At 39.5% G+C, this 23,409-nt stretch overlaps 1 pseudogene; it reads left to right on the forward strand.

The window, feature by feature from the left end:
• LOC127418538 (zinc finger protein 729-like) overlaps positions 1-23,409 on the forward strand; it is a 48,660-nt pseudogene that overhangs the window by 8,078 nt on the left and 17,173 nt on the right.

Here is a 23,409-nt window from a genome sequence, read left to right on the forward strand (position 1 = left end):
GACAGATCCGGACTCACTGAAGCCAAATTCAGGGCGCGCTCACGAGACACAACACTAATCCAATTTCTTAATTGCCGGCGGCTTATTCAGTAAAAATGATTGCGGTTTTTCTTCACCACTACACAACACAACTGGCGAGTAGAATCTGAATATTAACTTGCTATGTAGTGGGCTGATTTAAGTCTATTTTTACTCTAAAAATAAACTTACACTAGCCCTCTATGCACCATGGGAGGTGGTCTTCTTTTGATTTTTTTTGCCGATTCATGCATATCACCACCTACTGGGCTGTAGGGCTGAAACGGTTAGTCGACATTATCGACAACGTCGACAATAAAAAATGATCGCCAAACATTTGATTTGAGTCATTTGATCTCATTTAAAGTAACATGAGATCAGATTAAACTCTAATGATGACGTGCGAGAGCAGCACTGCAGTTTGCGCCTGAATGAGGAGAGGAAGAATTCCACAGACCAGATGCACTCTAAACTTTCACTGCTTCAGGTGATGTAGATCACAAAGTATGAGGGAATTATAATGCAACTAAACAGCACCTCTTCTATGAGTTGCTCGAATGTCCCGATCTAAGGGGGAGAGATTGAAACTGCACCCGGCTGATGCACACTCTGTCACGGGGACGCTAATCCCTCGAGCGTGCACGCTTAATGCAGCTAGATTATAACGTGATGGCTTGCGACTTATTGAATCATAATATATGTGACACTGTGCATTTCTTATTGTGAAGAAAATTGGCAATACGCAGCTTTATTAATAAGAGAGAGTTTGATTTTTTGTGAGTTAAAGATTGAAGTGAACAGAAATGTGAGAGAGGGTAGTCTTCACCCCATTATACACGGCAATAAAATACATTTTTGATTTGTTTTTGTTTCGGCTTGTTTTCCAATATAAATATTTAAAACTCCATTTAAACAACGTACATTTACTTTAGCAGCTATACTGCAGAAGAAAAGTTTTTTATCTGAGATTGTTGAAGATAATATTAAAAACACAAATATTTTAAAATATCTAAAAATCCTTTAAAAAAAAGATGCATTCACCTGAGAAGCAGCATATCAGATATTTAGACTTGCTTTTAGAGAATTGATCTTGAATATTAGTATATTTTGTCTTTACTGCACTCGCAGAAGTATAACCAAGTGAAGAAATACACTTGGATACAAAATACACTTATATGTAAGATATATTCTCTTAAAGCAAGTCTAAATACTACATAAATAACAGCATCATTAGCATACATTATGACAGGTAGTATCCGAAGGACAAATGTTTGGAAGATCATTATCATACAAACTAAACAACAACAGACCTAAAACAGACCCTTGTGGAACTCCAACATTATAATCTAAATATTCAGATGTTATGTTGCACACTCTTACACACTGTTTCCTATTCTCTAGGTAAGATTTAAACCACTTGATGGCACCAACTGAAAAATTTAAATTTGATAGCCTAGTAAGTAAAATATCATGATTTATGTCGAATGCTTTTTTTAAATCAAGAAATATAGCATCAACTACACTCCCTTTGTCCATCTTTGCTTTAATGTTTTCTAACAGAAAACAATTTGCAGCTTCAGTAGAGTAGTTGTTTCTGAAAGCAAACTGCATGGGATGAAGAGAAACGGGATTACACTGTGTAACAATTTTTTTTCTTTTTTTTTTTCTTCTGGGTATTAAGTGTTATTTCCTAATTGCTTATGTCTCAAAAGTATAGAAAATGGCTATTATTCCCCACAAACTTTGCTTTTGTGACCAGGACAGTGATATTTTGAAATTTACCAATTTCCAATGAGAAAACGGGCAAATTTGTGTCTTTTCGTTCACATAAAGTCAGAAAAAAACAACATATGAATCCAAATTAACATGTATTTATACTAAAGTAATATTCAAAGCCGTGCTGGTCCATAATGGTAACAAGTACCCGTCTCTTCCCCTGGCTCACTCGGTGCACCTCAAAGAGGATTACAACAGCATCAAGACCTTGCTGGACACCTTGAAGAATGATGAGTACAGCTGGGAGATCATAGGAGACTTCAGAATGGTGGCATTCCTGATGGGTCTCCAAGGCGGTTTTACCAAGTTTCCCTGCTATCTTTGCCTTTGGGACAGCAGGGACACCAAGGCGCACTACCACAGGCGGGACTGGCCACAGCGGGCCGAATTCTCTGAGGGGAGGAACAACATCAAGTGGGAGCCACCGGTGGACCCCCGGAAGGTGCTGATGTCACCACTGCACATCAAATTGGGCCTTATGAAACAATTTGTCAGAGCTCTAGATAAGGAGTCGGCAGCCTTCAGGTACCTTCAAGACTTCTTCCCTAAGCTGTCTGAGGCAAAGGTCAAAGCCGGTGTCTTCGTCGGACCACAGATGAAGAAGGATTTTGGATTTATATGTTGTTTATTTCTGACTTTATGTGAACGAAAAGACACAAATTTGCCTGTTTTCTCATTGTAAATTTGTAAATTTAAAAATATCACTGACCTGGTCACAAAAGCAACGTTTGTGGGGAATAATAGCCATTTTCTAAACTTCTGAGGCATAAACAATTAAGAAGTAACACTTACTACCCAGGAACAAAAATTATGTTACATATTATTAAGATGTAAGACTAATTGTTCTGCTACCCATTTCTCAGCAACTTTAGACATGACTGGAAGAATGCTTATCGGTCTATAATTACTAATGTCTGCATGATTTCCAGATTTATAAATTGGTGCGACTACTCCATATTTCCATACAGTGTGAAACATTCCATGCGTTATTGATAGGTTAATTACCTCGGTTAAAGGACATGTAATTGATTCTTTGAGTTTTTAAAAAGATCGAGTCTATACTGTGTTTATCTCTGGCCTTACAGTTCTTAAGAGAGCTAATAATCTTGTCAACTTTTGCCTCAGACCCCTCCTTAAGAGTGAATATGGGCAAAGTGTTATTCTCTAATTTCAAACAGTCTGTGGACAAAAAGACTTTGTAAGAGCATTAATTGAATCCACAAAATAATTATTAAAAATATCTGCTATCACACCATGATCATGAATACGTTTTCCTTCCAGCTCAAGTTCTGTATCTCTCATTTGGCTTTTTATAATTTCCAATTTGGTTTTTCAGATTTACCCATATCAGTTTTACATTCCCTCTTCCTTCCTCTAATATAGTAATATAAAATGTTGCTTTGGCTTTTCTGATTTCACTTTTTACTTGATTCCTTAACTTATTAAAATTTTGCTTTTAATGTTCCAATCTAGATTTAAGAAACTGTTTCAACGCATTATCTCTTTGTTTCATGAGTAACCAAATGTTTTCATTGAGCTGTTTATAGTATTTTGAATAGTATTCATAAGAACATTGGCATCCATTACAGTACAGTTATAAGAAAACAATTATTTTCCATTTATATCATCTAATGCCTTTCTCAAATTTTTGACCTCACCTTTTGGTATTTTGAAATGACCAGATATTCTATTAATATGACTGCCAAAACTATTCTTTTTCAATTTATTGGCTATACGTGTCAAATTATGATCAGACAACCCTGTGATCATATTGAAACACTTTACAACATGATCGGCTTTATTACTAAAAACTAAAATCTATTTGTGTTTAAGAAGATCTGGTTATCCATGTGGGTCCTTTTACAAGTTGCGTTAAATCAGAACTGCTAGTTATAGTTATGTTTTTCCTATAAATGTTATCAATCCAGTTAATATTTATATGAATTTTGTCAATTTACTGTGTTCATTGCAGAGCTGATGGAAGTGAAAGAGGAACATCAAGAACTGAATGAAGTTGAGGAGAAACTACACGATCAGAAACATCATGATTACACAACTGGAGAAAAATCTTTGAGTGGCTCAAAGACTAAAACTTATTTCTCACCCAAAAAGCTTCAAAGAAGAGCAGCCAAAAATACTTTTACCTGCTCTCAATGTGGAAAGAGTTTCCAACAAAAAGATCAGCTTAATGTACACGTGAGAATTCACGCTGGAGAGAGACCTTACACATGCCATCAGTGTGGGAAATGTTTTGCATCTGCCGTCTATCTCAAGAGCCATCTCCATTCTCACTCTGGAGTAAGACCTTTTGAATGTGATAAGTGTGATAAAACATTTGCTTTTATTTCAGGCCTTAGCCAACATATGAAAACTCACACAAATGAGAAGCCTTACAAGTGTCCTTTTTGTGCAAAGAGTTTTGCATGGCTGTTTTATTTAAAAGAGCACCAGAAAATACATACCGGTGTGGCAGCTCATATGTGCTTTGAATGTGAGAAGACCTTTACTACAGCCGGCCACTTGAGAGTGCACCAAAGAATTCATACTGGAGAAAAACCTTACAAGTGTTCTCACTGTGAAAAGAGTTTCACTCAGTCACAAGACCTGAAAATACATGAGAGAATTCATACTGGAGAGAAACCTTACAATTGCTCACACTGTGGAAAGAGTTTCACTCAGTCACAAAACCTGAAAAAACACGAGAGAATCCATAGTGGAGAGAAAACTTACAAGTGCTCACACTGTGGAAAGAGTTTCACTCAGTCACAACACTTGAAAACACACGAGATAATTCATACTGGAGAGAAACCTTACAAATGTTCACACTGTGAAAAGAGTTTCACTCAGTCACAACACCTGAAAACACACGAAATAATTCATACTGGAGAGAAACCTTACAAGTGCTCACACTGTGGAAAGAGTTTCACTCAGTCACAAGACCTGAAAACACATGAGAGAATTCATACTGGAGAGAAACCTTACAAGTGCTCACACTGTGGAAAGAGTTTCAATCAGTCACAAAACCTGAAAAAACACGAGAGAATCCATACTGGAGAGAAACCTTAAAAGTGCTCACACTGTGAAAAGAGTTTCACTCAGTCACAAGATTTGAAAACACACAAGAGGATCCATACTGGAGAGAAACCATACCACTGTTCTTCATGTGGGAGGAGATTCAACCAATCAAGTAATCTACGAAAACATACAAAAAAGTAAACACAATGGATCTTCAGGTCCAACTATATCAAGTAATAGTTTGAAATTTTGAAAAACCCAAAGATGAAATTTCTCCCAAAAGAGGAGCATCATCTAAGATAAAAACAAAGGACATTTGAGGATGTCTTCTTATTCAGAAAACTGCATTTCTGTAAGAATGATTTTCTGTTTGAGTGGGATAAATTGTTGCATGGCAGGTCATGTAGTTTCTTTTATGAAAAGGTGTTGCCCAAATAATCACAGAGGGAAGTCCCTACTTCAGTTACAGTGCTTCAAGTAAATACTTGAGAATTCAGATAATTCCAAAGATGGAATATCTTCCAAAAAAGCAGCAACATCTACGAGAGTCATTTGCTAAAATCACCTGTTATGGTGAAGTTTGGCCTTGTTCAACATTGTATTAATGACCTGTTTCCAAAATCTTTATATAAACATTTTTGGTGATCTGATCACAAGTGGTCAGCGCTAAATACAGGAGGAAACAGGGTCCAAAATGTTTTTGTTTTTTTTCTGATTACTGAAACCACAAACGGAGGTAGTCAAAACGCATGTGACCACATCGTATTTGAGGTGTGAAACGCTAAACCATCCTGAATGTGTCCCGGAGAGCAGGGAAGAACTCACCTGTCAATCAGCTGCTAAAACAAGAGTTTCAACTTTGTTGGTTACATGTGGCTTTAAAAGGAAATAACTGTCCAATCAGAAAATGTGAAAAAGCAAACATATAAAAGCATGAGAACTTCACAGATCTTCTATAGATAAGAAGCATGAACATCTGAAACTCAGGTTAATAAAATAAACAGAATTCTGATTGAAATGTGTTGCATTTGTGCTTAGATTAAATTTCAGCTGCATCTTTTTGCATTTTATTACTTTTTTGTGGTTTATTACCATGCAGTAACACACTGACATGAGCGAATGTTTACATGCACTTTAAAAGTTCAATTTCAGTCGGCCTAAAGCAATAATTATTATTTTTTTTAATTTCATGTAAACGCATTAGACCGACTGTTTTTTCAAAATCAAACAGACCTAGACAAAGTGATTGTAGCTCAGTTCCATCCAGCATGTACAGTTGAATTCAGAAGTTTACATACACTTTAGCCAAATACATTTAAACTCAGTTTTTCACAATTCCTGACATTTAATCTTAGAAAACATTCCCTGTCTTATGTCAGTTAGGATCACTACTTTATTTTAAGAATGTGAAATGTCAGAATGATAGTAGAGAGAATGATTTATTTCAGCTTATATTTCTTCACATTCCCAGTGGATCAGAAGTTTACTTACACTTTGTTAGTATTTGGTAGCATTGTCTTTAAATTGTTTAACTTGGGTCAAAAGTTTTGGTTAGCCTTCCACAAGCTTCTCACAATAAGTTGCTTGAATTTTGGCCCATTTCTCTAGACAGAACTGGTGTAACTGAGTCAGGTTTGTAGGCCTCCTTGCACGCACACGCTTTTTCAGTTCTGCCCACAAATTTTCTTTTGGATTGAGGTCAGGACTTTGTGATGGCCACTCGAATACCTTGACTTTGTTGTCCTTAAGCCATTTTGCCACAACTTTGGAGGTATGCTTGAGGTCATTGTCCATTTGGAAGACCCGTATGCGACAGAGCTTTAACTTCCTAGCTGATGTCTTGAGATGTTCCTTCAATATATCCACATAATTTTCCTTCCTCATGATGCCATCTATTTTGTGAAGTGCACCAGTCCCTCCTGCAGCAAAGCACCCCCACAACATGATGCTGCCACCCCCATGCTTCACGGTTGGGATGGTGTACTTCGGCTCGCAAGCCTCACATTATGGCCAAACAGTTACATTTTTGTTTCATCGGACCAGAGGACATTTCTCCAAAAAGTAAGATCTTTGTCCCCATGTGCACTTGCAAACTGTAGTCTGGCTTTTTTATGGCGGTTTTGGAGCAGTGGCCTCTTCCTTGCTGAGCAACCTTCCAGGTTATGTCGATATAGGACAAATTTTTCTGTGGATATAGATACTTGTGTACCTGTTTCCTCCAGCATCTTCACAAGGTCCTTTGCTGTTGTTCTGGGATTGATTTGCACTTTTCACTCCAAACTACATTCATCTCTAGGAGACAGAATGCATCTCCTTCCTGAGCGGTATGATGGCTGCGTAGTCCAATGGTGTTTATACTTTCATACTATTGTTTGTACAGATGAACGTGGTACTTTTAGGCATTTGGAAATTGCTCCCAAGGATGAAGGATGTCCAACACAAAGCAGAAGATGATCAACAACAACAACACGTGTGCATTGTATTCTGGAGTGATCATCCCAATACCCTATTCCCTTCGAAGACTTTACTATCCACTGTGAAAGCTTTGGAGGGTTGAAAGGTGTTGGGCTCAAAAATAACATTTATTCGCAACTCACCTTTTAAGTAATTTTTATCGGAAATTCTGTTTAAAGTAATCTTACAGCATGGCTATCATGATTGTTGTCTCTTCAAAGTGCCCTTCAGAGGCAGATTTTGTTATACAGACAACAAACCTATAAAAATACCAGTAAAATCACCCCTGGAGTTTGCGAGTTAGAATCCAGGGTGTGTTGAGTGACTCCAGCCAGGTCTCCTAAGCAACCAAATTGGCCTGGTTGCTTGGGAGAGTAGAGTCACATGGGGTAACCACCTCGTGGTTCGCTCTCAGTGGCGCGTGTGGTGAGTTGTGCATGGATGCCACGGTGGATGGCGTGAAGCCTCCACATGCATTATGTCTCCGCGGTAACACGCTCAGCAAGCCACGTGATGTGCGGGTTGACTGTCTCGGACGTGGAAGCAACTGAGATTCATCCTTCACCACCCGGATTGAGGCGAGTCACTACACCACCAGGAGGACTTAGAGTGCATTGGGAATTCGGCATTCCAAATTGGGGAGAAAATAAAAAAACAGGGCCAATAAGGTCATGCAACATTCTATCAATAAAGTCAGCAAGTATGGTCATTGTATTAAGTCTGTAAATTTGTGTGAATATTTTAAGATAATTTTCGGTGTAGAATGGGTTACATGTTATTTTAAAGAAAACAAATGTATATTACATTTCTTAGCTTTTCACTAAAAAGACTTTTTTGGTGCAAGAAATTACTCTATGATGATGAAAGCTTGACCAGTCAACAAGTGGATTAGAGGTCAAATGATTTATCGGTTTTGCAGATTAATAGCCGATATATTTGCTTTTTGCTTAACTTGTTATTGTTTAAAAATGATGCCATTTTGTTTAAAAAATATGCAATTATTTTGAGTTTGTCAATGGCATCAATCAAACTGGAGCCATTTTTATTTATAATGAAAATAATCTGATGTTGGCAATTGTAACAGTACCTTTAACAAACTCAAAAATAAAACTAAACTTGTGAAACAATCTGTATTTTCATGAATGCTACACAATATATAGTCTAGATAAAAACAGCTCTCAAAATCACCAGAATTGATGAATATTACACATTCACACTCCAGTCCAGTATGAGGCAGAAAAGCGCCATTATTTGTTTTGGAAACCGCCATTAAACAAGAAGAAGAAAGAAGAATTTGAGCTCTCAGTCGGTACATGTTCAATGTGTTTAACTTAATTTGTGAGTTTATATTAGTTTTCATATGTTTGTATTTTTCTGTCTTTGTTCTGTTCGTAAAATAATCTTATTATCGTCTTATGTGGCGGTTTTGTGACAGACGCTTTAAAATATTCAGTTTCAGGAGAAACAAGCAGAAATCTGAGTATATCATGTTTAATATCTGATATATGAGCTCGTTAAATCAAGAAGCAGATATTTTAAAGAAGTTCAGTGATGTTAAATAAAGCATGTTATATGCTAATATCCAACAATATTCCTACTTTAAATAAAATAAAACCAAACACAAAGCACACATTTATATTTGTCTCATAACTCATACCTGAAAAAGGGTTTTTCTGTCTTATTTTGTTTATGTTCAGATTTTCATCAGGAGAGAGTTGAAGAAAGAGGTGATGAAGACAAAACTGATGGAGAGAGACAGTTTACAGGTTAAACATTCATATCATCATTTAACTGAATCACTGTGTCTATTTGTCTTTTCCAGAGCAGAGTCTTGTTAGATTTTAATGAACTTTTAAACTTGAGACTGTAAGTAAGTTTCAAATGATGTGATATGACTGTGACTCTGTGATGATGAACGGTTCAGATGTGATCGTGTTGTGTTTGTCAGGAGCTGGAAAAGGTTTCCTGTCAATCTTCAGTGTGTGTGACTGATGGGACCTCCACAGAATGTCAGGATTCAGTGTGGAGCGGCAGAGATCGGTCCACACCACAGCGGCTGCTGGACAAACTCTCTGAACAGAGATCCAGAGACACACAGGACTCACAGCTCACTTTACTCTGTTCTACTGATGCTCAGGAGAGTGTGTGTGACAGTAATCAGGGTGATCAAACCTCCACAGAGTCTCTGACTTCTGCCTGTAACGCTGGAGAACAGCAGATGCTGCAGACACCAGTGAAGATTGAAGTGAAGCTGCTGGACTGCAGAAACCTGATGAAGATGAGAAGAGAAACCACAACAAAGGAACAACAGAAAGATGAAGATAATGATGATGTCATTCCTCTAGGTTTGTTTCTTCCTTTAATGTTTTACATTTTTATGACAATCATCTGTCATATGTTAGAGTCTATTACCAAATGATTATTATCACTCAGTAGTTGCACAAAAAAGTTCCTGGTTGTTTTATTGTTACATTTACATTTATGCATTTGGCAGACGCTTTTATCCAAAGCAACTTACAGTGCCCTTATTACAGGGACAATCCCCCTGGAGCAACCTGGAGTTAAGTGTCTTGCTCAAGGACACAATGGTGGTGGCTGTGGGGATCGAACCAACAACGTTCTGCTTACCAATTCAGTGCTTTAGTCCACTACGCCACCACCACACCTTATGTGGTTATTGTTATTGAGAAGTGCTCGGTTGTCTTTTAAAGGGACAGTTCACCCAAAAATTCTCTCATCATTTACTCACCCTAATGCCATTCCAGATGTGTATGACTTTCTTTCTTCTACAGAACACAAATGAAGGTTTTTAGAAGAATATCTCAACTCTGTAGGTCCATACAATTCAAGTAAATGGTGGCCAGACAATAAAAGTAATCTATAAGACACCAGTGGTTAAATCTGTGTCTTCAGAGGTGATATAATAGGTGTGGGTGAGAAATAGAGCCCGACCGATATGGGATTTTTGAGACCGGTACCGATTTTAGAGAGGGAAAATTCATTAATTCATTAATTTTTGAGCTGGAATGAAAACAGACCTTTTCTATGTGGATTGTGCACTGATTTTGCACCGATACAGTTGTGCTCAAAAGTTTGCATACCTTTGGAGAATTGGTAATATATGTACCATTTTTAAAGAAAACATGAGTGAGCAGGCAAAACACATTTCTTTTATTTCTTATGGGATTCATATTCAACTGTAGGTTATAACAGAATGGCACAATCATAAAACAAAACATGGCAACAAAGAAAAAAATGAAATGACCCCTTTTCAAAAGTCTGCATACCCTTAGTTCTTAATAATGTGTATTGCCCCTTTTAGCATTAATGACAGTGTGCAGTCTTTTGTAATAGTTGTCTATGAGGCCCCAAATTCTTGCAGGTGGTATAGCTGCCCATTCGTCTTGGCAAAATGCCTCCAGGTCACGCAAAGTCTTTGGTCGTCTTGCATGAACCACACGTTTGAGATCTCCCCAGAGTGGCTCGATGATATTAAGGTCAGGAGACTGTGATGGCCACTCCAGAACCTTCACCTTTTTCTGCTGTAACCACTGGAGGGTCAACTTGGCCTTGTGCTTAGGGTCATTGTCCTGCTGGAAAGTCCAAGAGTGTCCCATGCACAGCTTTCGTGCAGAAGAATACAAATTGTCTGCCAGTATTTTCTGATAACATGCTGCATTCATCTTGCCATCAATTTTCACAAGATTCCCCGTGCCTTTAGAGCTCACACACCCCCAAAACATCAGTGAGCCACCACCATGCTTCACAGTGGGGATGGCATTCTTTTTACTATAGGCCTTGTTGACCCCTCTCCAAACATAATGCTTATGGTTGTGAAAATAAAGCTCTATTTTGGTCTCTTCACTCCAAATTACAGTGTGCCAGAAGCTGCGAGGCGTGTCAAGGTGTTGTCAGGCATATTGTAACTGGGCTTTTCTGTGGCATTGGCGCAGTAAAGGCTTCTTTCTGGCAACTCGACCATGCAGCTCATTTTTGTTCAAGTATCGTCATATTGTGCTCCTTGAAACAACCACACCGTCTTTTTCCAGAGCAGCCTGTATTTCTCCTGAGGTTGCCTATGGGTTTTTCTTTGTATCCTGAATTCTTCTGGCAGTTGTGGCTGAAAACTTTCTTGGTCTACCTGACCTTGGCTTGGTATCAAGAGATCCCCACATTTTCCACTTCTAAATAAGTGATTGAACACTTCATATGACCACTATCCTTAAATAAAAGACAGTTTTTTTTGCATGATCAGTCATATTTTCAAAATCAGTGCCAAAAGTTCACAATTTCTGCCAGGGTATGCAAACCTTTGAGCACAACTGATATATACATATATACAGTGCATCCGGAAAGTATTCACAGCGCTTCACTTTTTCCACATTTTGTTATGTTGCAGCCTTATTCCAAAATGGATTGAATTCATTATTTTCTTCAAAATTCTACAAACATTGCCCCATAATGACAACGTGAAACAAGTTTGTTTGAAATCTTTGCAAATGTATTAAAAATAAAAAACGAACAAAAATCACATGTAATAAGTATTCATAGCCTTTGCTCAATACTTTGTTGAAGCACCTTTGGCACCAATTACAGCCTCAAGTCTTTTTGAGTATGATGCTACAAGCTTGGCACACCAATTTTTGGGCAGTTTCTCCCATTCTTCTTTGCAGGACCTCTCAAGCTCCATCAGGTTGGATGGGGAGCATCGGTGCACAGCCATGTTCAGATCTCTCCAGAGATGTTCAATAGGGTTCAAGTCTGGGCTCTGGCTGGGCCACTCAAGGACATTCACGGAGTTGTCCCGAAGCTACTCCTTTGTTATCTTGGCTGTGTGCTTAGGGTCGTTGTCCTGTTAGAAGATGAACCTTCGCCCCAGTCTGAGGTCCAGAGCGCTCTGGAGCAGGTTTTCATCAAGGATGTCACTGTACATTGCTGCATTCATCTTTCCCTCAATCCTGACTAGTCTCCCAGTCCCTGCCGCTGAAAAACATCCCCACAGCATGATGCTGCCACCACCATGCTTCACTGTAGGGATGGTATTGGCCAGGTGATGAGCGGTGCCTGGTTCCCCCAGACATGACGCTTGCCATTCAGGCCAAAGAGTTCAATCTTTGTTTCATCAGACCAGATAATTTTGTTTCTCATGGTCTGAGAGTCCTTCAGGTGCCTCATGTAACACATGTAACAACACCTGCACAGGATCGGTACATCCGAATAACACACCTGCGGGACAGGTACAGGATGGCAACAACAACTGCCCGAGTTACACCAGGAACGCACAATCCCTCCATCAGTGCTCAGACTGTCTGCAATAGGCTGAGAGAGGCTGGACTGAGGGCATTTAGGCCTGTTGTAAGGCAGGTCCTTACCAGATATCACCAGTTACAACATTGCCTATGGGCACAAACCCACCTTCCCAGAACTGGCAAAAAGTGCTCTTCACTGATGAGTCGTGGTTTTGTCTCACCAGGGGTGATGGTCATTTATCGTCAAAGGAATGAGCGTTACACCGAGGCCTGTACTCTACAGCGGGATCGATTTGGAGGTGGAGGGTCCGTCATGGTCTGGGGCGGTGTGTCACAGCATTATCGGACTGAGCTTGTTGTCATTGCAGGCAACCTCAACACTGTGAGTTACAGGGAAGACATCCTCCTCCTTCATGTGGTACCCTTCCTACAGGCTCATCCTGACATGACCCTCCATCATGACAATGCCACCAGCTATACTGCTCGTTCTGTGCATGATGATCCTGCAAGACAGGAATGTCAGTGTTCTGCCATGTCCAGTGAAGAGCCCAGATCTCAATCCCATTGAGCACATATGGAACCTGTTGGATCGGAGGGTGACGGCTAGGGCCATTCCCCCCAGAAATGTCCGGGAACTTGCAAGTGCCTTGGTGGAAGAGCCAAGGCACTTTTAAGATAGTCAAGGGTGTGACTGGCACCTGGGTGACAGGTGAATGGAGAGGCATGACCCCACTGGAGAACTTGTGAATGAACAGCATCAGGAACAAATAAACATCCAGGAGGACCATTACCAGGATCAGGTTATGTGCATTGAGCTTCTCTGACCACTGACTCGATCTCCCAAGTAATAGCTCCCACAACACAGGAAGAAGGTAGGATGGTTTCAGGACTCAAATGGTTCTTCTCAGGGACAAACTGACGGGAGAGGGCATCGGGCTTGCTGTTCTTGGAGCCAGGGTGGTGAGAGTGAAATTGAAACACCCAAAAAATAAAGCCCAGCGGGCTTGCCGTGAATTCAGTTGTTTGGCAGTCTGTATGTACGCCAGGTTTTTATGGTCGGTCCATGCCAGAAACGGCTGTTCAGTTCCTTCAAGCCAGTGCCTCCACTCCACCAGGGCTAACATGATAGTTACGTTCAGCACTGGTCAGGTAGCGGGAAAGGAAGGAACAGGGATGGAGTTTGCCATCAGGGGTGGAGCGTTGGGACATAATCTCTTCCACACCAGAGTCAGAAGCATCCACCTCCACAATGAATTGATGAGTCGGGTCAGGCTGGATCAACACCGGAGCTGATGTGAACAAATCCTTAAGTTTACCAAAGGCTTGATCTGCTTCAACAGTACAATGAAACGGGGTGGAAGATGATGTGAGCTTAGTGAGAGGTGTGGCCACATGACTAATTCCTGATGAATTGACTATAGAAGTTTGCAAAACCCAGAAAGCGCTGTAGTTTTAGGGAGGTATGTTTAGGCCATTCTGCCACTGCTTGGATTTTCCTTGGATCGTCTTCACCTGCCCACCCTCAATTATGTAGCCCAGGAAACTGACTGAATTGACATTGAATTCACATTTCTCTGCCTTGACAAATAGTCGATTTTCCAGAAGTCTTTGCAGTACCTGACGGATATGGCTGATGTGTTTTGAAGGGGTGCTAGAAAAGATCAGGATATCGTCGAAGTAAATGAAGATGAAGCGGTTGAGGAAATCACAAAGGACATCATTCACCAAGGCTTGGAACACTGCGGGGGCGTTAGTATGTCAGAAAGGCATCACGAGCTATTCAAAGTGGCCTAGGAGTGTGTTGAAAGCAGTCTTCCATTCGTCCCCATCTCTAATTCTCACCAAGTGGTAGGTGTTACGCAAATCCAGTTTAGTGAAGACAGTAGCTCTGTGAAGTGGTTAGAGAAGGAGAGGATACTTTTTTTTGTGTGTGTGATTTTTCTCTCCAATTTGGAATACCCAATTCCCAATGCGCTCTAAGTACTCGTGGTGGCGTAGTGACTCACCTCAATCCAGGTGGCAGAGGACGAATCTCAGTTGCCTCCTCGTCTGAGACTGTCAGTCCGCGCATCTTATCACGTGGCTTGTTGAGCTAGTTACTGCGGAGACATAGCGCGTGTGGAGGCTTCACGCTATTCTCTGCTGCATCCACGCACAACTCACCACGCGCCCCACCGAGAACGAGAACCACATTATAGCGACCACGAGGAGGTTATCCCATGTGACTCTATCCTCCCTAGCAACCGGGCCATTTTGGTTGCTTAGGAGACCTGACTGGAGTCACTCAGCACGCCCTGGATTCAAACTCGTGACTCCAGGGGTGGTAGTCAGCATCTTTACTCGCTGATCTACCCAGGCCCCCTGAGGATGCTTGTTTTTGATGGTGATGTTGAGGCCACAGAAGTCGATGCAGGGGCAGATGATACCATCTTTCTTAGCCACAAAGAAGCAGCCTGTGCCAAGGGGCGAAGCGACGAAAAATTGTCTCCTTGATAAAAATTTGTTTTTTATTAATTTTAATGTATAGATAGATAGATAGGCAGGCTTGGGATCGATGCCTTTTTCACGCATCGACAGGGCCGTAGCGAGGGTTTAGAAATTTGTGAGGTCCAGATTTTTTCTTTTAATAAATCTTATTTATGACATTTCATACCAAAATTACATCTAAACACAACCAAAGTTATACACTAACACTAGTCACACAAATTCATTATCTATAATGAAATACATACAGAGGGACCTGTTGGCAAAAATACTTTTATTAAAGCTGCACAATCTCTTCTTCTGTGTGTGTGTGTGTGTGTGTGTGTGTGTGTGTGTGTGTGTGTGTGTGTGTGTGTTGTGACAGAGAGGGAGAGAGAGAAGAGAGGTAGATAGTAAAAAAGAAAAGGAGAAAGAGAGAGAGTCAGGAGAAGATAAGACCAAGAAAAGCTATTAAAATATTTTGAAAAGGACTATTTGATTATATCAGTTTTCACATTCTCTTAAGTAAAAACTGAGATTATATTGTGCACTAACTATGCAAAATGACAATACAGATGCAAAAAAGGAGACCCACAGCATTATGTAGATACTATAATGTTAGCCATAATATGCATTAATGTCAGTGCCACTTATACACAGTTTGGAACAAAAACTTTTCAACCAGGCCAACCCCCTCTGAGGTGTTAATACATTGATCTGTGCTGGAAACCCTGTATGACACACAATGTATGACATTTCTTTGTTCTGGTTAACAGGGAGAATAATAAGTTGCAATTTACAGACTTTCAAGAGTGATCTCTCTTCAATCACAAAGAAATTATTGCTCCAAGAAGGCCATAATTATATTCAAAGTGGCTCTTTAAGGCTCCTACCTGTCCTTTTCCTCTCTCTTCTGTCTGTCCTGCTCCTCTCTCTTCTCCTCCTCTCTGTTCTCCTCTCTGTCCTCATGGTCACATTTTTCAGTGTTTTCTTCTGATTTAGTTTTTTTATTTACAAATTCATCTAGTGTATTCTGAAGTAGCCTTTTTGGCATTCTTCTCACTATTCTGTCTGACTTGTTTTCTGTGGGAGAAGGGATCATGGAGGTTGATTAGACCTTAACTGATTAAATCACAGCATGTTGCTCGAAAATAATTTACTAAGGGTTTGAATGAATTGAGTCCTGCACATGTTAACACGCTAGTTATCCATCATAACCTCAAGCCAGCTAGCCTTGCTTGAGTCCTTAACTCTAACTGTTACTACTTCAAATATATGAAATGCTGCATACTGTATCAACATTGATGCTCTAGTTAATGAACGCTTCTTAGCAATAACGTATCTTTTACAGGGTTGCCTACTTAGTTTGTATACCTGGATGTAGTGAGATTTTGATGCCATGGGCTTAATCATGCGAACAAGCAGTTGTGCAATTAATCACGTCACGTGCACATATTTGGACTCAATTCAGGGTCCCCTCATCTCCTCTCTCTTTTAGCTTCTAAAAATACCTCAATAAACTCAACCGGAATAACAGAGTTGATAAGTCTTTCTTGAAAACATACATAGTATTAGTAGCTAGCTAACTAGTTGCTTAGAAAAAATGAATGCCATTGTTTAGCGTTGCTTTCTTCTCTTGTGCCGTGCACTTAAGGTTAGCTTAACGTTAACTAAGTTACATTTATTCAAAACAAATATTATATAGTTAGTTTTTAGCAAACACCCTGAGTTACTTAATTCGTGACTGTTAGCTGTCCTACATACCTTGGTTCATGCCAGGTCAGTTCGACATTGGACTGTGGCTGGATTGCTTGATCCCGGCTGGCTGTGAACTTGATCAGCTATCCAATCAACACAGAGATAAGCATCATGCACCAATCAGAGAGTAATTTAAGATGCAGCTCCATGGAAATACCCACTGTCAGGATAGACCTGATGTTTTCAACTCCTGATTATACAGTTAAATAGCGCCGATTGGGTTTTTTTTTTTATTAGAAAGATGTTTATAGATAGACATATATATATATTTTTTTAATAATTACTGAGGTCCGGACCTCGGTAACCTCATAGCTGGCTATGGCCCTGCGCATCGGTAGTCAGATTTTCTCTTATCAATATATCAGGATTTTTTTCAGATATAAATAGGGATGCTTGTTGCACAAAATTCTTTGTCTTATCAAACATACAGTACGTCTAAACAACTTGGGTAAAGTGTGTGCAGCAGGGTAAATTAAAGGGTTTAGCATACCCGAGGCATCTGGCAGAAAACATTGTTTTGGGAAACAGAGAAATCTCAAAAACTGCCAAGCTAACGTATAAAAAACACATTTCAAATCAGCAGTAAAATCAAACAACACTCTGCTCCTTGAAACAACCACACCGTCTTTTTCCAGAGCAGCCTGTATTTCTCCTGAGGTTACCTGTGGGTTTTTCTTTGTATCCCAAACAATTCTTCTGGCAGTTGTGTCTGAAATCTTTCTTGGTCTACCTGACCTTGGCTTGGTATCAAGAGTTCCCCAAATTTTCCACTTTTTAATAATTTATTGAACAGTACTGATGGGCATTTTCAAGGCTTTGGATATCTTTTTATATCCTTTTCCATCTTTATAATTTTAAAAAGCCACAGGTGTGGGAAATTAACCTTTAATTGCCATTTAAACCTGTGTGTGTAACCTTGTGTGTCTGTAACAAGGCCAAATATTCAAGGGTATGTAAACTTTTGATCAGGACCATTTGGGTGATTTCTGTTATCATTATGATTTAAAAAGGAGCCAAACAACTATGTGATGATAAATGGCTTCATATGATCACTATCCTTAAATAAAAGACAGTGTTTTTGCATGATCAGTCATATTTTCAAAATCAATGCCAAAATTTCACAATTTCTGCCAGGGTATGCAAACTTTTGAGCACAACTGTATGTGTATAACAGTTGTTTCTTTTTTATTATTATCTATGTCTTGCTGCTGTTTTTGTATTGTTTTTGTATTGATGTACACTGGAAGCTCCTGTCACCAAGACAAATTCCTTGTATGTGTAAGCATACTTGGCAATAAAGCTCATTCTGATTCTGAAAAACACAATTTTACTGGCTTGTTTGGCTAATGCGCATTTCCATTCTCTAGTTGATTGACAGACGATGTTTATATCTAAAAGGTTATTTTTACCTGTAAGGCGGGACTTCCTTTCTACATCTGTTGACCGTTGGGCACTTAGAGCTCCTCGGTTGGGCGTTTCTATTTCTCCCATTCATTTTAATAGAAGTGGCCTGTCTCTGATAAATAGTCTATGGTTTCACTTGAATTAAAAGGTCACGTTCAATACTTGATACCTTGCCTAGCACCATGCGAACACTGTCCTTAACCATAGCAACAGTCAGTAAGCAGCCAGACACAAGCAATCTTCACTTTTAGGGTTACACCGAAAAACACTTATATTCTATATTTATATATTATATTGTACAGTATACAATATTTTGCATTGTAGGGGAAGTACAGTAAAGGCCCTTTGAACCAGTGAGTGAAATGAAGATCAGGAGTCAAAGTTGCAATCAATTAAAGAAGAGTTTACTGAAGAAAGGTTGTTTGCCATTTCAAAGGTAGAAGTCAGTATATGAAAATCGTCTACAAGTTCGTAGAAAGCTTCTCCCCCAGCTTCAAGATAAGGGGTTAATTATATTTGAGTTACTTGAATTTAACATGAGATCAACAATGTACATCAGTGGCGCCTTGCTAGGGTTGGACGTGTGGATGGTGAGCTCTGCGCACTTTGCTAATTTTATTACTATGTGCCATAAACCGATGAGATTCGATACACCCTGATTCGTAACTGTTCTATGAAGACAATATGTCAAAGAATTCAAAATCATTGGGCTCTGGAGACATTGAAAGACACTTACGTGCTCAAGATGATCCACCAAGGTGGATTTGCAATGCGTTTGGGAAAAACTGGAGGATTTGGAGAATCGTAATCGACAAAACAACGTCCAAATTGTTGGAATTTCTGAGCACGAGGAAGGACGATATATGGTAAAATTCCTAGACGTGCTCTTTTTGAGTCTGCTCGACATTACAGGCCATAAGCTGGAAATCGAGCGAGCTTACAGAGTACCGGCTCGGAGATCCGCTGAGCGAGACAGGCCCCGATCAATTCTGGCCAAATTTCTGAGATCATCCGATAAAGATCTTGTGTTATGCGAGGAGTAAAGGAAAGCTTTCTTTGAAGAACCACAGCATTTTCTTGTTCCCAGACCTTGCGAATTCGACAAGAGAGAAACGTGATCGATTCAAGGAATGCAAGAAACTCTTACATCAACAGAAGATCGCTTTTGCTTTGATGTTTCCGGCCAAATTAAGAATAGATACTAAGGATGGACATAGAGAATTTACATGCCCACAGCAAACATTGTCCTTCATAAAAACATTGGAGTGTATAAGCCAATTGGTGACTTTCATGTTGCTGTTTAGTGGGCCTGACTCACTGAACATTCACTTGACTGTCCGAGGAAGCTGGGTGCCTTTTTCGTCTCTTTTTGTGCTGGTTCCACCAAGCGGCTGGAGTTTGATTTGTGTAATATAAATTCTTCGGGACAGCTTGTGGATAAATCTGCCTGTTTTAGGTGCTTATGCCTCCTGTGACCTGTAGTTTGTTTTGTGGAATATCTCTTGCAGGACATTGGAGTGATTGGGTCTTTTGTTGTACTCATGCATCGACAGAATGGGGCCAGCTTACTGAATAATCGTTTGACTGTCCGAAGAACTGAACAGCCCCTTCCTTTTTTTTTCTCTTGAGCTGGTTCCACTAGGATGAATCTACAAATTTTTTGTGTTTATTCAGTTTATTGGCTGGAGATTGTTTATAGACTATTCTTTGCTGTGTAATTCTGTCTCACAAAATTTGTATTGAAGCACCGGTCTTGAGCAGTCCGATGGCAAAGTTGTCGCGGGGACTCTCATAGGCATACATGGACTGTTTGTGTTTAGAGGGATGGACGCCAGTTGGCGCTGTCGTGTGCAGGGTTAATGCGTTCGTTTTTATTTTTTCTATTTATTTATTTTTTGTTCCGGGGGATGTTTGGGGGTTGTTTGTTGCACTAATGGAGAATGTGATCTTTATAATTTTTATTTTTGACACACAATCTATTTTTTCTAATATGTCAAAATGTAAAATGCTAATATGAGTGGGTTGTCTCTCTCCACGTGGAATGTGAATGGGTTGGGGCACCCCATAAAAAGAAGGTAGGTTATTTTCTTAAGCGTAAGAAATATGATATAGTGTTTCTTCAAGAAACACATCTTTCCCCGCAGGAAGCTGAAAAATTTGGGAAGATATGGGTTGGGCATGTTTTCTTTAATGCTGGCTCAGGTAAGAGCAGGGGAGTCATGACAATGATAAATAAACATCTACAATTCAAATGTCTCAAACAGATTAAAGATAAATTCGTCATCATTGTTTTAGCAGAAATTCAGGGGCAAAGGTTGAATTTGGCAATATTTACGCACCTAACGCTGATGATCAGGGCTTTTTTTTTATAGATCTTGAAGGGATGCTGCAGGCTGCTGGCACCCCTCATGATATAATACTGGGAGGAGACTTTAATCTATTGATGGACTCAGTCCTTGTTCATAGTGAAGCAAAAGTGTGTAAGCCCCCTAGAGCAACACTGACGCTTCACAGGATGTGTAAAAATCTTGGTCTTACAGATATGTGGAGACTTTTGAACCTATCGGGTAGGGACTATTCATTCTTTTCATCAGTCCACAAGATTTATTCTAGAATAGATTTCTTTTTTTTTTTTACATCCAAGTCACTCATTTCATCTGTTGTTCATTGCTCAATTGGAAACATCTTAGTCTGAGATCACACCCTGGTGTGTTTAGAGGTGTTGCCACATGTGGAGAAAAATAAATCATATAGTTGGCACTTTCCCTTTTGCCAAATCCTGATTTCCAACAAATGTTAAAGGCTGAAATCAATGTTTATATGGAGACCAACTGGTCCTCTGTATCCTCTGTAGGCGTGGCTTAGAGGCACATAAAGCAGTTCTTAGGGGCCAGATCATACAGTATGCCTCATTCACAAAAAAATCCAAAGCACGAGAACTCGTGGAGTTGGAAGGGAATATTAAAAGTGCCGAGGCAGAGCTGAAGCACCAAATGTCATCTGATGGCCTCAGAGTATTGACCTGATTGAAATACAGATATAATACTATTTTGTCGTGGAAGGTGGAGTTTTGGCTATTCAGGGCAAGGCAGTCATACTTTCAGGGGACAAAGCAGGGAAGCTTTTGTCTAGATATATAAAGCTGAGAGTCTTTTTCTACCACTCCCTCAGTGAAATCTGCTGGTGGTGAAATATTTACCTCAGCCATTGATATTAATAATGTTTTTAAAGAATTCTATCTTGATAGAATAGTTCCATGTCTCTATAGTTCCATGTCTTCGTCTACTGATGAAGATATTAGAAATTTTGTGGAACCTTTAGAGCTCCCTAAACTGACGACTGAGCAACAAATTCTCTTGATTCTGAGATAACCTTGGAGGAGCTTGGCGAGGTAATTAAGGCCTTGCTTACAGTTTTTTAGATCTTATGCTACAGAACTGGCTCCACTTTTGCTAGAAGTTTATACAAAATCATTAAAGAATGGAAAACATCCGCCAACCATGACACAAGCCCGGATTAGTCTGATTCTTAAAAAGTTACCATCCAGTTTCTCTGATCCAGCTAGACGTTAAAATATTGTCAAATATTGTGGCTATTTTGGAAGTTGACATCTCTTATACATATAGATCAGTTGGGGTTTATTTGGGGCCGCAGCTCTTCTGATAGCATTAGGCGTTTCATCAATATCATGTGGTCCGTGGCAAATAATCAGACTCCGGTCACTGTCAACTCACTTGATGCCGAAAAGGCATTTGATATGGTAGAATGGGATTACCTTTTTAGGATTTTGGAAATGTATGGGTTAGGGAGTATGTATATTGGATGGATTAAGTTACTTTATAGACACACGTAAGCGGCAGTACAAACAAATTGATTAATTTCCGATTATTTTACTCTGGATTTTACTCACCAAAGCCGAGATGGTTCATGAAGCATCTGAAGTTACATTTTAGAACATGCCTTTTTTATAAATTTTCTGTTCTCTTTGAGGATGGCCTCTTCGTCCAGAAATTAACTCTTGATATCATCCAATAATATCATCCAATAAAATCTTATGCCTCGATTATTTATGTCATCACTCCTTCTAACAGGACATCCTGGCTTAACTTCAGTGGTGGCAAAAGCATAGCTGTTTTATTTTATATGCATAAAACATACTGTAATCACTTCTTATGGTAACATATTTTATATTAACTAACAATCATTACTTTCTGCATTAATTTGATTAGTATATTAAATGATTTCCCTGATTTCAGTTTATTGGTCACACACAACACATCCCTGTGAGAAGTGTGTGTGCTGCCACAGTTGTTTTCTTTTTTTATCTTTGAGACTTCCTCTTGACACGTGCATCTCAATTCACCCCAGTACTCCCAATTCCACATATTGTCTGCATCAAATCATGCATTGTCAGACTCTGTTCTATAAAAAGCATTAACTCATTATTCCTTGACACAGACAAGTCATGCATTGTCTGACTCTGTTCTATTAAAAGCATTCACGGAAAGGGCCTTACAAGGAGACACAGAGAGAGACTGTAATTCTCCCTAGAGAAGCCAAGCTGCATTTTCCCATTGTTTTGCACCCTGATTATTAAACTGAGTAAATGATAATTAAATCAATAAATGAATGATTAAATATCTAACATACTAAATAACATTCATAATGCAGTTATTCTTAGTACATTGATTACACATTGTCATTTTTAGATCATTGCATATTGGATAGATGTTAATGCAATCATCAAAATAGACAAAATAAAAAATGTTAATTACAAGAAGAAAATATGTTTTACGTCAGGTTACTGATACAATGATTCTGATTGGTTGAAACATAGATAAGCTTAGTACATCTCCAAACAGGGTGTCTTGTTCCTAACATACACTATATTGCCAAAAGTATTCGCTCATCTGCCTTTAGACGCATATGAACTTAAGTGACATCCCATTCTTAATCCATAGGGTTTAATATGATGTCGGCCCACCCTTTGCAGCTATAACAGCTTCAACTCTTCTGGGAAGGCTTTCCACAAGGTTTAGGAGTGTGTTTATGGGAATTTTTGACCATTCTTCCAGAAGCGCATTTGTGAGGTCAGACACTGATGTTGGATGAGAAGGCCTGGCTCACAGTCTTCGCTCTAATTCATCCCAAAGGTGCTCTATCGGGTTGAGGTCAGGACTCTGTGCAGGCCAATCAAGTTCTTCCACAGCAAACTTGCTCATCCATGTCTTTATGGACCTTGCTTTGTGCACTGGTGCGCAGTCATGTTGGA

Source organism: Myxocyprinus asiaticus, chromosome 28, assembly GCF_019703515.2.
Source record: "Myxocyprinus asiaticus isolate MX2 ecotype Aquarium Trade chromosome 28, UBuf_Myxa_2, whole genome shotgun sequence".
Classification (NCBI taxonomy): Eukaryota; Metazoa; Chordata; class Actinopteri; order Cypriniformes; family Catostomidae; genus Myxocyprinus; species Myxocyprinus asiaticus.